Source organism: Cavia porcellus, unplaced genomic scaffold, assembly GCF_034190915.1.
Source record: "Cavia porcellus strain 051 isolate PalLab524CR breed Dunkin Hartley unplaced genomic scaffold, mCavPor4.1 scaffold_18, whole genome shotgun sequence".
Lineage (NCBI taxonomy): Eukaryota > Metazoa > Chordata > Mammalia > Rodentia > Caviidae > Cavia > Cavia porcellus.
In genome coordinates, this window is record NW_026947501.1 from 14,169,545 (window position 1) to 14,186,301 (window position 16,757).

The window sequence follows — 16,757 nt, forward strand, 5'->3', positions numbered from 1 at the left end:
TTGTTATGGCAGGAACTGCTTAGCTTTTCTACTCTGGGCATCTTTCTCTTCAATCTGTTTTTCACAACTTCCCCAGGACTATCTTGAAAATACTGATCTGGCTGTGGCGCACTATGGTGCTAAATCCATCAGTGGTTTATTGTGTTGATCAGGATCACATTATCCGTCTCAATTTCCAGCTTTGAGTCTTACATAAATCCCTCCTCTGTCTTCTCCTTCCTATATTCCACAAGAACATACTCTCTATATAACAGATCCCAAAGACATAAAGAATAATTAGTTTAATTGCCGTTTCTGGGAAATACCACTAATTTTTATGACTGCTGAGTGCTTGTTTATTCTGATTACATTGCATGCTATGTTCATCTCCTTGGTTTCTTCCTGATGTGTCCACCAGGTGTAATGGTTTTCAGGACTGGGATGACTTTCATGGCTATTTGTACTTTCACTATTGCTCTTTGCTTGAATTATTATAGTGTCTCCTCCACAGTCCTAAATGTTTTCCAAATGTTAATTTATTGATTCCTCACAACAATCCCACAAGAAAGAGATAATCATCTCCATTTTAGGAGTGATGAAATTGGACCACATACGGTTAAATAATGTTCCCACTTACAAATCTAGTAAGAGTTGGGGTTAAAATTCAACCCCAAGCAATGTAACACTAGAATCTGTGAATCTGTGTTTGAAATAGTACTTAATATTCCACTGTACAGTATGTACAAATAGGAAACTATCTGATTTTTTTTCTTTGTAGAAATAGGAATCTGGGTAATTGGCTGGACAAGTTCAAAACGTGATATAATTTTAGAGCCTCATTTTTGTGGTCTAATTAAATTTGGGATATTTGGTTCATCTAATCAAATATTCCCAGGCCAAAAAAAAAAAAAAAAGTTTTCATCTATGTTTGTAGGAATTTGACCAGTAGCTTTCTAATTTCTGCTTTTGGTTTTCCTGCTGGGTTAAGCTTAGCTTCATAGAATGAGGTGGGAAGCAGTCCTTCACCTCAGATTTTATAGAGGATTTTTGTGAAATTGGAAAAAATTTTTGTATGTTTGAAATATTCACCAGTGAAGCTACCTGGTTCTGTAATTTTCTTTCTGAGGAAGTATAAAACTTCAAAATCTATTTTTTAAAAACATAACATAGGGCTAATCATTTTACTTATTTCTTCATCAGTTAGTTTTGACAGTTTGTTTCTTCAAGGAAATTTTTCATTTCAACTGAGTTACTAAATTTATTGACATAAGTATTAATGACGGTACTTTATCTTTCCTGAATTGGTAATTTGAGTTTCTTCTCTCTGTTTTACAAGACTTACTGGAAATGTACCAATTTTATTGAATGTTTTCAAAGAACTTTTTAAAAATTTCCTATCCTTTTTCTATTTTTTATGTCATTGATTTCTGCTCTGATAATTTTTTTGTTTATTTTTTCATGTGCTCGTTTTTATTTCAAATGGTAGAAGCTTTATTGACTTAAGGTTTTTCCTCTTTTCCAATATGGGCATTTATTTTTATAATGGTAATTTAAGTACTATTTAACTGAATTCCACAAGTTTTGATATGCTGTATTTTAATTTTCATTTAGTTAAAATCACTTTTTGGTTTTTCTTTTGATTTATTTATTAATCTATGGTTTATAAAACAGGATTACCCAGAAATATATTAAAATTTCCAACTATATCCAGGGTAGGTGGCTCACGCCTGTAATCCTAGCACTTGGAGGCTGAGGCAGGAGGATCGTTGTGAGTTCAAGACCAGCCTGGGCTACAAGTGAGCTCAAGGCCTGCCTGAAATGCACAGAGAGACCCTGTCTCAAAAAAAAAAAAAAAAAAATCCAACTATTTTGGACTTTTTCATAAATCTTTTAAATTTTTACCTACTTCTTTTAGACTTAGAAAATTGTTTTTGAATTACTGAACTTCTTTAAATATGTGGCAATACATATTTTTTTGGCTTAGAATATGGTCTATCTTAATGTTCAGTATGTATTTGAAAATAATATATATTTAAAGGACACTTAGCATCTCTCTTTCATATATATATATATATATATATATATATATATATATATGTATGACAATTTTCTTTAATTCTGTTGTAAGCTCTCTGTGTTCTAATTTTCTGTTCTATCAATTTATGTAATTTTAATTGTACTTATGAATTTATTGACCAAGAAATCCTTAGTTTTTCTTTATGCATATTAAAGTTCTTTTTTAGGAGCATAAACATTTAGAACATTTATACCCTCTTCATAAACTGCCCCTGTTATCACTATGATATGACCTTCTTCACACCTGCTAATATTCTCTGCCCTCATATATACTTTGTCTGGTATCGGTACAGTCACTCTGGCTTTCTTTTATTAAAAATTAGAATGGGAAATTTTGCTTTCATTTTTTTTAAAGTATCTTTTTCTTTGTATTTTAGATGTTTCTTGTAAATGACATATGGGCTATTCTTTTTAAAATCATATCTGACATTTTCCTGTAATCCTTTTATTTAATGTACTTGATATCGATAAAATATACCATGTTTGTGTTTTTGCTCCTTCCATATTCTTTATGGCCTTTATTTCTACCTTTTTATTTATTCTGGACTAATATGCTTATATTTTTATCTCCCATTGTCTTATTAACAATGAATATTTTTAGTGGCTGCTTTAAATTTGAAGCACATCTTTAGCTTATCACATTCTAAATAAAATTCTGCTATTTCATGTCATTTAGAGAGTGGGAAATCTGTATTGATTTCCCCTCCCTGCCTTTACGCTATATTTGTCAAGTATTTTTCTTACATGTATTTCATAAAACCCACACCACAGAGTTATTTTTGTTGAAACAATTATGCTTTCAAAAAATTTAAATACCAAGAAAAGCACAGTGAATATTTTCTCATTTCTTACCATTTCCAGGACTTTGCATTCCTTTGTAGATACACATATTTCCATTTGCTTTCAAGCTATTATCATTTTACTTTTTTTTCTATAAGACTATCATTTCTCATATGCAGATCTGCCGATCTGCTTTTATATTTCTGAAATTAAATTTCGTTTTTGAAAGATATTTTTTCTTCAGTATACAGATCTAAGTTAACTGGGTTTTTATTTGATATTTTCTTTGAGTACTCTAAAGATATTGCTGTGCTAGCTTCTCCTTTGCATTTTTTAAAAGAGAATTCTGCTATCATTCTTAACAATTTTCCCCTGTATGAATCATAGTGTATTGTTTTGTTTGGTGTTTGCTTTGTTTTGTTTTGTTTCTAATCACTGGTTTGAGCAATTTGGTTATGATGCAACTTTAGATAGCTTTTCTTCATAATTCTTGTACTTTATTAAGATTCTTAGATTTATGCTCATTTTTTTTCACAAAATTTGGAAAGTTTTTAGCTATTATTCAATTTTTGGCCTACTTTTTTTCTTTCCTTGAGATCCTTGATTACATTCAGATTAGATAAATAGAAGTTGTGTTTCTGCTCAGTGATGCTTTAAATGTCTTCCTTGTTTTATTGAAGTGGGGGTGTCTTCAAATTTACCTATTTTTCTTTTATAAGTCCTAATATGTTGTTAATTTCACCCATGTTATTTGTGAACTATATAAGTTTGATTTTGATATTTTAAAAATCATTCGTATCTCTTCTTCTCTTTTTAGACACAGAATATAGTTATAACTGTTTTAATGCCCTTGAACTTTGTTTTGGTTACTTTTCTCTCGTAGCTGAGACAAAACACCTGATGACCAAAATGAAAAAAGAAAAGGTTCATTTAGCTTACAGGATTTTTTTCAGGATTCAGTCCATACTCAGCTGGCTCCAAGGGAGGGTGCTATGGCACAGGAGCACTCATTCATGGCAGCAGCAGGTACCAAATGTGACAAGAGAAAAAGGGACAGCAAGCCACTTTCTATCCCTTATATTGCATGCTGGCTACCTGCCCCTGCACAGATGCAGCACTTATACCACCAATCCTAGTGCTAGACAACCAATCAATCACAAATGCTAGACTCAGCTGCTTTAAAAAGACTCCTCCCCTGCCATACGCATGAGGCTTTGGGAGGACATCTAGATGCAAATCATAATGTTCCACTCCTAACTCCCCAAAATACTTATGCGTATTCTTCATGGGAAAGGCATTTCCAAGAGTTACCAAAGCCCTAACAGTTTCAGCATTGCTGAAAAGTCGAAGTCCCAAATCTCCTCTGAAATCTAAGACCAACTCTTAGCTGCAACCCCTGTACAAATGAAAACAAAGTTAAATAATCCCAACATTCAATGGCACAACATAAACATTACCATTCCAAAGTGTACAAATAGGGAGATACCAAGAATGGGACTAAAGGAAGTCTAAAATCCAGCAAGGTAAATATTAAGTTCTGGAGTTCACATTCAGCATCTAAAGCAATCTGGTTGTGAGCTCCAAAGGACTTGAATGACTCCACCCCCTGGCACTTCCGGTGGTTGTAGCTCCCGTGGCTTCTCTCTTGGGCTGGCTTTGCTCCCTCCTTGCAGCTTGCCTTAGATGATCCACTCTCCAGGCTTTTCTGGGGCCACTGCACCTTCAGCTTCACATTCACAGTCTAACACATTTTACTCTCAGGGGCACACTGCCTGGCCTCCCAGGCCTTCTGAAATTGGGATGGAAGCTGCCTTAGCTTCAGAGCTCATGCCTTCTGTATGCACCTAAAACCAGCACCACATAGATGATGCTGAGGTCTGTTACCAATTGGAGCAATAGCCAGGCTTTCCTCTCTTGGCTGTAGGAGTCAAGTGCCCAGATCACTCTGAACCTGATTCTGAGGAACACATTCTCTGGGCCACCACTATTCTGGGACACGGTACTCTGCAACTTTCTCTTCAAAGCAAAATCTTTCACTTTTACTGTTTTGTGGCTTCAAAGGGTGGAGACTCACTGCTTCCAGGAATGCCCTGAGGCCATCTTTTCCATTCTTCTGTTCCTTCTCAACAATTAAGACCTCAGCTCTATCTTTACAGTCCACAGCTTTATTAGAGCTTTTTTTCTGTGTCATACACACAGTGTTTTAAATCATCCTGCTGTTCTCTTTGCTTTTAATCTACAACATAAATCTGTATAAAAGCCCCCAACAATAACCATGTCACCACCTCAACATTTGACTGCCTTGAAATTTCTTCTGCCAGATTAATCAGTCCACTGCCCATAATCTCTGTATCAGGCAAAGTCTCTGGACATAAGCAAAATGCAGACAAACTTTCTGCCAAGCCATAGCACACAATTGTCTGCAGTCCAACAACAAGTGCAGTTCTTCCCACCAGTAACCTCCCAAGTCTCCTCTTTATGAGCAGGATTTCTATCAGCCTTCTGGTCTTCTGAGCTTTAACCAGAATGAAAAGCCTAAGGCATTCCAAGTCGGCTCCTTCAGTCAATATCTCTGAACCTTTCCAGACTCCTCCCAAAAGCCATTCAAAAAGGATCTTGAACCACATGATCAGATACAGTCACAGCAGTGACCCCACTCTTTGGGTACCAAATTCTGCCTTGGTTTCTTTTCTATCATTGCTGACAGAAAATATGTGATGCCCAAAATGAAAGAGTGAAAGGTTTATTTAGTTTACAGTTTTTGGAGGTTTCAGTTCATACTCAGCTGGCTCTAAGGCAGCTGCTCATGGCAGCAGCAGGTACCAAAGGTGACAAGAGCAAAAAAGGACCAAAGGAGGAAGCAAGCCACTTTCTTTTACATTATATGCCAGCTACAAGCCGCTGGGTAGATGAGCACTCACACTGCCAATCCCAGTGCTAGACAATGAACTAGTCACAAATGCTAGGCTAAGCCATGTTTTAAAGGCCCCCTAGCAGGACCACTTGAGCCTTTGGGGGCATCTTGATGCAAACCATCCTATTATTAATATATGTTTCTACTTTGGATCAATTCTAATTAATTGATTTTCTGCTTATTAAAGTTTTGATTCTTCACAAATCTATAATCTCTGGTATTGTAGTATTCATTTCATGAATATTTTTGAATTTTGCTCTGGGAAATGGCAAAGTTACTAGGAAAGTTCAATTTCAGAAGGTTCTTCTTGATTTTTAAGTGAATTCAGGGAAATAATTTGGTTCAGTGCTAGTTATTTCCCACTGAAGCAGGCATTTTACATTTACTATTTACAATGAATTCTAAGGCTTACTATTCTTGTTAGAAGAAACAGACACTTTTCAGTTCTATGTAGGCACCTGGTAGTATTTTCTATAATATTTAGGGATGTTTCTTGCCCTGATCGTTAGTTCCATCACAGCCCTGTGATAATAAGTATTCTGCTTAAATACTCAAAGATGGCCTCTGCCAGTTTCCAAGGTTCCTTCTCTGGGCATCCCTCCTCCTTCTGATTTGTTGTCTTAGGTACTCTAGCTACCTTTGTCTCCCTCACTTCAACTCAGGTTTTGGCTGGGCTCTTCCTGGTTTCCCATCTGTTCTCCAGGTTAAAAATTCAAAGCATATGTTATAGCAGTTGTTGAATTCACCCCAAAGCAAAGTCAAGTTAACATTCTTCTAGTTCACATAACATTCTTCTAGTTCTTGTAAGGTACAAAATTCTGGGACCCACTCAAAGTTGAAATTTTGTTTTGATGATTTCTGATGAATCAGAAGCCTTCTCAGCTTCTGTAACCTATATGTATTTCCATTTGGCAGAAACAAAGAATGCCAAAAGCTTGGGAGGATCAGTTCTAATAGTTCTAACCATTCAGCAATGCCAGTTACATTATATATCACTGACTCTAGCATATTCTACTACTAAAGCTGTATTTAGACCACTTCTATGCTAGGCTCTTATAATACAAAGCTACACCATCAAATGGCCATAGTTTTTCCTCAGCAGGCAAATAACTTCAATCTCAAAGAAAAACAACTAAATTTAGGCTCAAAAGATTACATACAAAGTTTTGAGTATCTAGTGAGAAATTTTACTGCTTATATACAACACTTCACTTTTGTCAGTGTTTTATCAACTGCAGTTTAAAATTCTCAGCCATGACTTTACACAGGATCATTTGCCTTTTAAATGTGTGACTCAATTTTGTATGACTGATCCGCAGAACCTAGGACCAAACATTCTTCATAAAGTTTCAACAATTACAAAAGACATTATTAAGTCCTCACACCGTGTTTTGAAAGGCTTTAGAATGTTAACATTGAAATGCGCATCAGATTTGAGAAAAGGGAAGAAAATTCCTTTTTTATTTTTGGCTCAAATTAATGTTTCAACTTCAGGGTTATAGAACTGTGTTTCCCCATATTTCCAAGCATGCTGCTTTTCCAGGCTGTATAGCCCAGGACTCACAGGCATTAAATGTCCAGAGGAAGACTTTTCCTGGATTGCTTCTATACATGCTTTATGATCACTTCAGGTTTCCTTACATGTTTGGTTCTGGGACTTTCTAGGGAGCTCTTGCATTATGCTTCTTGAACTAGTCCTCTTACAACATAAGATGTCTTCATTTTCCTCTCTGCAGCTGCTGGCTCTCATGACCGTGTATCCTGCAAGTGGCTGTAAAAATGACAATTCTCATGACTTTTGACAAAAGGCGTCCATCTCCTCCATGTCTGAGGTTTAGCATAACACTGTATTCACAGAAGCACCTGTTCAGGATCCTCTCATCTCTTCAACCAGCCCCAAAAGTTGATATCAACAAATACTGATACTGAGATTCTTCATGTCTTTTGATAAGAAGATGGTGAGTATTGTTCAGGGTGAAGACATGAGCTGCTGGAATTCCTAAAGTTCTGAATTTTTGGACTGTAATAGGTCAGTGAGGTTTGATGGAACCAGTCTGTGTCTTGTCCTGGTCTGTTGCAATCATTCTACAGCAAGATTCAAAGGAAGTGAGATAGAGCTGTATATGGAGATCAAAAAAGAGAAAGTTAGTAGTGACAGAATTACCAAAAAAAGGGGCTGGGGATTTAGCTCAGCGGCATAAGTGCCTGCCTTGCAAGCAGGCAGTCGTGAGTTCGATCCCTGGTACCGATAAAAAGGAAAAAAGACCAAAAAAAAAAAAAAAAAAAAAAAAAAAGAACTACAAAAAAAAATCGAAAATAATACTATGTGACTACGTAGGATAAAGAGGCATATGTGAGGATCTGAGTCCAGTGGTTCTCCTTGGAAAATGAATGCTGCTTTTGATGTAGTTCAGTGTCCCAGCATATATATCTGTGCTCTAACTGAAACTATCACAGATCTCATCTTCTCCTTCAGGGGATCTGAGTTTTTCATATAAATATACTGGGAAGAAACTTGTGCTACTTGTCCTTAAAACATACCTAAATATGTCTAAATTCCCTGATGAATACATTTTGAGCTCAAATAGAAATGCTGTTACTCTTTAAACACACAGTTAGACCATGTACCTTCTTACAAATGATTAGCTAATAATGAATTTCAAGTAGCAGTGATAATGATGTAGCCACACGTGGAGGAGGACAGGGGCAGCTGGACAACTTCTAGAATCTCAGTACTTTCCTAGAGACAAAGACTGAGTGGCATTTAGGTATTATCTCAGTACTTTGGGGCTTGCGGAATCTAGGAAAATTGTGTGTGTGTGTGATGTGAAATGTAGGTATATATTCAAATATTGTGTCACAGCCAGAATGATGCACTAATAACATGGATACAAAGCTTGAGTTGACCAATATTCCAATATTTACTTGGGAACTAATTGGATACATTCATTATCTGTGTTGCAGAAAATGTTTCCTTGAATGATACCACAAACTCTTCCCCTTTCATTGGATGTGTTTTGTGGTCTTCTTCATAAGGTTTTGTATAATTGGTAACATCTTCTACATCGGGATTAGGGCCTGGCAGCTGTGGTGACAACATATCACCGACCATCTATGTTGGCAGCAACATGACCCTGCCTTGAATATTAACCATTGTTAACCTTCTCTATGGTTTTTATGTCATGCTCCCATAACATTTAGATGGGCCGATTTGTAAGAGTACTTTTCAAAAAAAAATTTATTTTATTTAAAGAAGAAAACAAAACAAAACAAAACAGGAAAAGGGTACAAGTAATACAGAATTTCAAAAAAAATAAACAGTAAGAAATCACTAGTTAATAGATTACATATTGTCGTCTTAGAAATAGTTGTTCAAGTTACAAAATTAAAGCACACAAAGTGGACATTCAAACAGTAAGACTGCAAACAGTTGTGTTCAATGATCCAACAAAAACTTAGTAATATGGTCATCTGTCTTACACACTTAAACATACATGCAGTTGTATCCTTTAGAACACTTTCTTTTCTTCTCTTTTTTACAATAACAATTACACATTTTAGGTTTTATTACTCCCACAGTTCTTATTACTTTTTTTTGTAAGAGAATAAAACCAAATGTGACAAAACAAAACAGAGTCAGTCAAAACAAAGGGAGGACATATAGTATATGATGTAAAAACAGAATACAAAGTGATCAACAATGGTTACCATAATGCCTCTTGCTACCTTAAAAAGGATTGCCTATATTATCAGGTATTATAAAATTGAACAAAACAGTACAGAACAAACCAATAAAACCAAAACATTGGAGACATTACAGGACTTCAAAAGAAGATAATAGTCAAACCAGAATGGGCATCACAGTGAATCTGATTGCCTTCAAAGTAGTTGCCTATACTCTCAAACTTGATACTATCAAACAAAACAGAATAGAGTAAAATCAGTCAAAACAAGACAGTGAGAGCAATACGGGGCTTCAAATCAAGTTAATAGGAAATCAAAAAAGTTACTACAATATATCCTGCTATTTTTAAATTTTTTCCCTTAATTAAAAAAATAACTTTTTAAAAAAAGGAGATTGAGATAAAAGAGGACATAACTACACAGGTCAGAACAGAACAATTTAAGCAACATAGTGTTTCACCACAAGATAACTCGACATAATAGTAGTTATCATAGTGTCTTTCCTTGAAGTATTTGAGTATAATCTCAGCTACTATAGCATCAAACATATCAACACAGTGTGAAACCACTCAAGAGAATGAAAGTTACAGGGTATTTAGAACCAACTAACAGAAAACAAACAATGGTTCCTATATTATCTCCTTGCCTATAAAATTTTGTTTACACTATCACATATAATAAAATCCAGTAAGATACAACGTGATAAAACCAATGGAGTCAGAAGAACAACAGCTTGATGGAACTTCAAAACAAGGTGATATTAAATTAGCACTAGCTATTATGATGTCTTGTTTTCTTCAAAATAGCTATTCATACCATCACAGAGAGTATAATCAAACAACCCAGTAGAAGAGTACTTTTTAATGTAACATTTGTTTATATCCAGTTTGCTAACAGGATTAGTTTGTTTGGGATCCCAATTGGATAAAGCTCACAGGATTAAAGAAAAGACAATCATTAAGTTTCTATAAGAATGCTGATGTCCTAGTCAAATAGTAGCTTTCGTTTAAACTAATTCTTGTTCTAGTTTTCTCTGTTTTCCATTTACATGCCTTTTTTGTTTTGGATTAGTGGTTTACTTTTGAATATCAGAATATTTGGTGGTGCTCTTCAAGTAATTAAATTACATCCACAACTATCATACAATTCATGCAGTTACCCTTTACCACTGTGTGACTGAGTGAGTGTAGCTGTTTATTGTCCTGGGTTCACTCCATTAGGTTTTCTTGTAAGAGGCATAGTTCCTCCACATTCTAGAAAATGCTCCATTTGTATTTGCATTGGCTCAAGGCTACACATTACAGTAATAATTATATATTTTTTTTAATCTTGAAGAAAGTTACACTTTTCTTCCTACCCTGAGGCTAGTTCAGTTAAATTGCTCCATTGGAAAGATATCAATATAATGCTTTTGTAATCAAAAAATTTGTATGTTGTTAAAAATTTGAGGAATCACATATAATAATTCAGATGCCTAAATACATCATACCACAACTGAATAACATTATCATGATATTATATTGGTAAAAATTTCTGATGGCTAATCCTTCCCCACCTTCGCTGAAAATATCCTTCATATTTCTAGCCCTATATTCATTTATATTTTCCTTGATGTTGTGTTTTTAGGTCCCTTTGATGTAGGTGCTATAGGTAAAATGCTTTTTAAATTTTGATTATAATTTTAAAGAATTTTAAAGAATCCAGAAATGTCCAGCATTTCTATGAATACATATTGCTGTTATAAACAAATGAAAATTAATCATAAAAAGAATTGTAAATAAATAGATAGATAGATAGATAGATAGATAGATATTAGCATCATCCCATAGGGATATGACCTATAGATCATGTTTCTAGGTAACTCATACTGTAATTAGAAAAAAAGATTCACAATTTTAGTCAACTTTTATAAGTATGATTTTTCACTAGAGAATCAGAAGTGATTTATAAGTAAGCTTTACAGTATATCCCAGTACATTTGAACAGCCTTGTTTCTTGGATTTTGGGCAATTACATCTTCCATCACATTACCAACTAACAAAAAAAACAAACAAACAAAAAAAAAAAAGGAACAAACAGAGCTAATGCTTCCCAGCTCTATCCTTCCATGGAAAGGATATTTTATCTGCATTGATTTGAATATTCTAATCACTTACATGCCATTTACTAGTATAATTATCATTTGATCATTTGCTTGTTACAGTGAGACTGGACACGAGGTACCTAGGTGTGGTATCTAGCACATCCTCACCAAAGTGCTGGCAGTGTACCGCAGAGTCAGCCATGAAATCAAGCTCCTTCACTTAGGAAGGAAATATAAAATGATTTTTTAAAAAATTCTTGAAGTCTTTTTGAAAGCATGCAAAGTAAAAAAGGGCAAGAACTTTAAGAAAGAGAGAAAATTAATAAAGGGCTGAGAATACACAGATGGAAAAAGTTGGCAGCTGGGCCAGACCTAGCAGCTCTCTGCTGCAAAGGACTTTCAGGGAGCACCAGGAGACTGGCATGAGTCACATGCTGGCATTTCCTCCCTCCTCTCTCCTGCCTCCTCACACCATGACTCCAAATCAAAACTCTAACTTACCAAAAATAAGAATTCACTGCATTGGATTCATAGCAGTGTGTTCCTACCTAATCCCTTTTCCGTCCTCTGACTTGATTAATTTTATAATAGGAATCACACGCAGGAGAGTATTGGCATCCCACTAAATAGTCTGGAGATGACTGGTCCTTCTGAAAACAGCCAGGCAGGCTGTTGCTGTGTGTGAGTGGAAAGCGCAGGCGAAGTCCTCTGTGCCATCTCTGCCAGTGTGCCCGCTGACTTGAATAAAGCAACTCCTCAACGCTGCACTTAGAAGGCTGAGCTTACCTATAACCTTCTGACCTACAAAGGGTTACATAAATCTTGCTTACCTAATGTTCTCTTGCAGTTCTTTTTATATTCTCAAACACATTGTATGGATTTCTCTTCAATGTCCCTTCAATTCTAAGGGTGCTCTTGGTGGCATGGAACTTCACTAAATTTGTCAGTAAAAGCCAACCCCAGAGTTAAGAAAGCTGCATAGTAGGCTCTTCTTACACCTGCCCGTCAGCCTCTGAATGCTGATGTGTGCTTGAAGTGAGGGAGCTTTAAGAATCCTTGTTGACGTTGGTCTGAGATCTCTCTGTCTGAGGTACTATCAGGGAATTCACAGGGCATTCATCAAAATCAAGCTGATGCAAGCATGAACACTCACAAGAAAGAGCCCTTTTATGCTGAAAACTGCTGAAGGCTGGAAGGGGCTAATTTATTTAAATTATACCTCTAAGTGTCAAGCCCCACACTTTCTGGAAGGAGCTGACAACTGTGGGTTAAAGAAAGTTTTCTCAAATTTATAAATAAATTAGTGATGGTAGAAATTTAACGTGGGAAATCCGAGTCATAGAAAAGTAATCGTCATTGATGTTGATGCAGATGTAGGAAAATAGTTTTCTGCTATTAAGCTTTTAAATGTCAGCAAATGGCAGTTTAGTAGATCATTTGCTAATAATGATTAAATTTCTCATTAAAATGTTTCCTTCATTATTCTTCAGGTAGAAATGTGTAATTCAATGACTGTTACATCAATTACACTTAAAAAGCTCATTAAAATACTGAAATATTATCTCTGGTAGTCAGAGTGCTTTAAGAGTACTGTACTAATTATAAAAGAAATAAACTCTTATAATAGCAACCATTTGAACTGATGCCTTATAAATTCTTAATGTAAAGCTAACATGTAAAGTTTAAATCAAATATATAGATCCAATAAAACAAAACCTTTTTAATCTTGTTTTCCTTCAAAAGAACTCTGATGATTGTAATTAAATAATGCATGATATAATAAAGATCTAGAGTGTGTGATTATTTCATTGGCAATTGAATATTGGTGCTTTTTATTTATGCAAGCAATGTATCACAGGCAATATGCATCAAGCATTAAAATATTGATACAATTACACCTAGACTGCCGAACCAATAAAAGAAATCTGTGACATGACTGCTCATGATAGTAGGACAGTCTGAAATCTTTTTTAAATTTTAATACTCTGATGTGCCAAGTTATGCTAATTTTGCTAAGAAATAATGCCTTCAAGATTCAGTGTTGTGGTTTTCGAATCCTGAGTGTGAACAGATCCAGCTTTGCTCAGCATGACTAACAAGAGATTGTTTCTATACACATTTGACCCCCCCCTTTTTTAGAAATATAAACAGAACTATAAGGTTGGGGTAAATTTATCCTAAAGCACATTCATTCATAATAATCTTTCTCTAATATTCCTACTTATCAAGTTTAATGGTTCTTCTGAACACTGAAATGATCTTAGTCCTTCAATCCTTTCTCAAGAGAATAGAGAGAAAGTTTTCCTGGTAGTTCTTTTATTATTAAATCCCCCGCAAGTGACCATACAGGGCTCTGAGCTTATTCAAGAAGTTCCTGACGGCAGCAATAGATGACGAGATTCTCTGCCGTGTGCACACCTGGGGTTCAGTGTTACATAGCTGACCCATTTTCTCATTGATAAAAATGGACCAACAACATCTTTGTTCTGTACACCAAGGAGTAATTTAACACATAATTATTGACTTTAAAACGGAAACAGAAACAGACTTTATGTTCATTTGGCTGCTGAATTGTTTGTGTGATTGTAGGGACCTTCCTGTTTGCTTCTAGAGATTCTTAGAATCCTACCCTGGCTATAGCAGTGTTTTCTGTCATTCCACCCGGAAGCAGTCTTATTACAGAAGGATGCAAAGAGTCAGCATATGACAGCTGTACAAGGAACCAAAAACCAATGGCATAGTTCACGTTTGTATTTAATGAAAGATGTTCCCGAGACCCTTACAATGTCATGTCTTCACTGGACCAAATTTCACATCAGAGTGGGATCTAATGGGATTTCCACCATTATCGGACCTCTTGTAAGTGATCTGAGAGCCCTGGTGAATATACTGTTTCCTAAGCAAAAGGTGCTTTCCAAAGAGGTGCCTGATAACATGGAGTTGTGAAAGCAATGAGCATTGTTGGGCCTGTAAATAGGAGATATACATTGTAGCAATTTAATTCATTTTAAGAGTTGTACAGTAGAGCAAATAACAGTGTGAGTGTCATCCTCACCTGTCCTTCGACTAACTATGTAGTTCCCCTTTTAGCAATGTCAAGTGCATGCGAGTCCTCTTTTCCTGTATGAATAAGTAGCAATGGCTGGCAATGATACAGCACAGTTGATCATCATGAATGTCTATAGGGTGTCATATTTATGCTCTTCTGTTTAGCTTAAATCTTACTCAGGTTCTAATGGCAAGCAGTCCAGTTGCAATGGGCTGGCACTACAAAGCATCTGCTCTATTCAGATAAATAAGACCAATGTGTTTGAAGGGCAAAGTTTCAATATAAGTGGCCTGCCATTTCATTTGGAGATGCAATTCTTATGCAGCATAAGTAACAAAGGCGAAAGGAATCATTTGCTAATTGATTAATTCTGATGTAAATGAATTACAAACTTGTGGAATGTTCTGTGTTTGCAGAAGTTATAGCTGCCTTCATTTCTCCTTTGAATTTGCAAGTACAAGTATTGATGAGACTCTGTCCTATTCAACATGATGTCTGTCGTACCAGGTGAGAGGTTATAGCTATGATGGACTTCCGGGACTTGAAAATTATTCTTTATTGGATACTGGTATGGCCTGTGTACTCTCAGATGTATGCCCATACACAAAGAAAAAGAAATTAAATTTCATTCAAAGCACTCCTGTAAGTGAACTCTTCTGTTGGGGATGAAGAAACAGTTCATTTATTTTTAAGTGGATTGGTTTCTTTATTTTTACATTCTATAAATGAACAGAGTCACGCTGGATAACAATCTTTTGCAAACTAAAAGCACCAAGGATTAAAGATCTGAAAGAGAAGTATTTGCAAAGTGCAAAAGCTGGTGGGATTGCAGCACCTTGATAACCACAGAAGAGTTGATAATTAACACTCCTGCTTCCAGGCAAAAGGCAACTGGCCTTCCAAAGGTGGACCTATGGCACTGTTTCTCTCTCCATATGAAAGTAGCTGATTTAGTCAGAAAGGTGACAGTTACGGCTCTTTGCTAGTAGATTTTTGCATCTTTCCAGTGCCTGGATCTGACTTTACCACAGAGACTGTCCATCACAGTTGTTATGTATGCAGCCTGAGTGAGCCCGCAGGGGATCCTAGTTATTTACACTCTTTTTCAAGCTTCGAAGCTGTTATAATCATTCGCTGTCAACTTTGTGCTGACATTGAATTTTACTTTGTGTTTTTTATGCTCGGTTTGGGTCTAAAATACTGGCATCCATACCCTACACTGTAATTCCATGGGTGACTGAGCTGACCAGCCAGATCCTGTATTACCAACAGAGCCCCTGGAATCCTGCTACATATGGATATTTCAGGATTTGTTGATTGTGGACAATAAACAGAGTCCTCCAGCTTTGTGCTTTTTATCCTGGTGGTGGCCTTCCACAGTGAGCCCGTGCCGTGTTTCATCTTAATACTTTTTTTTTTTTTGTCTTTACAGAATAAGTATCATTTTTCCTTTGGCCCTACGATGTGAAATTGGGACAAACAAACTTTCCTTTTGCAAAACCTAGTGTGATTTTTCAGTGGTTCTGTCCTCTCCTCAGATCCCTGTTTAAAGGACAAGGCTTGTGTTCTGCCTTGCATTGTGACCCCCCACCTCTTTCTGCCCGAAATGCATTCATGATTCAGATCAAAACAGAGTGTTGTCCTGGGTGGTGTGAATGACAAGGGACGGATTATGGAGACGCAGGGTAAGGCCACTAGAGAGAAATGAGTGATATGCTTTTAGACTTCATCAGAGGACATTTGCATGCTCAGACTTAAATGCCCCGTGTCCCAGTCATGCAGGGAATAAACACCTTCCTCTCACTTGTGAACAACATTCTTTCCATTAAGCGCAGGGACTTAAAACTTTAATGACAGGGCAGCAAATGAGTTCTCCATGTTTTAAATGTACTATGTTTCCACGCACCGTCTCCTTCTCCAGTATGAAAATCTCATGCACGTTGAGGGCCAAAGGGAGCGATCCACAAAATGATGTGACCCTGTTCTTAACTGGACTTGAAATAAAACTGGTCAAGGAGCTTGCATGCTTGGCCAATGTAATAAAGTAGACAAATAATTACCTAGCAAATCAAACACACTTACACCTCAGATGATTTTGAAATATTATCTATAATCGGGCACTTCTGTGCTAGGAGGAAAGGTTAATAAAGTAATTTAAAAAAGATTGTGTGGAGTATTATAGAATCAGAAGA

At 36.1% G+C, this 16,757-nt stretch overlaps 1 long non-coding RNA gene across 5 annotated transcripts in view; it reads left to right on the forward strand.

Annotated features, from left to right (window-relative positions):
- The window catches only part of LOC101787473 (uncharacterized), a 523,418-nt gene that overhangs the window by 472,334 nt on the left and 34,327 nt on the right, over nucleotides 1–16,757 (forward strand). For 3 of the 5 annotated variants that reach the window (XR_010040560.1, XR_010040558.1, XR_010040559.1), the window contains one exon: nucleotides 7,486–7,707. This is a non-coding gene — a long non-coding RNA (uncharacterized LOC101787473). Of the gene's footprint in view, nucleotides 1–7,485; nucleotides 7,708–8,713; nucleotides 15,203–16,757 lie in introns of those variants that run through there. The other 2 variants (XR_010040561.1, XR_010040562.1) reach the window with 2 other exon arrangements.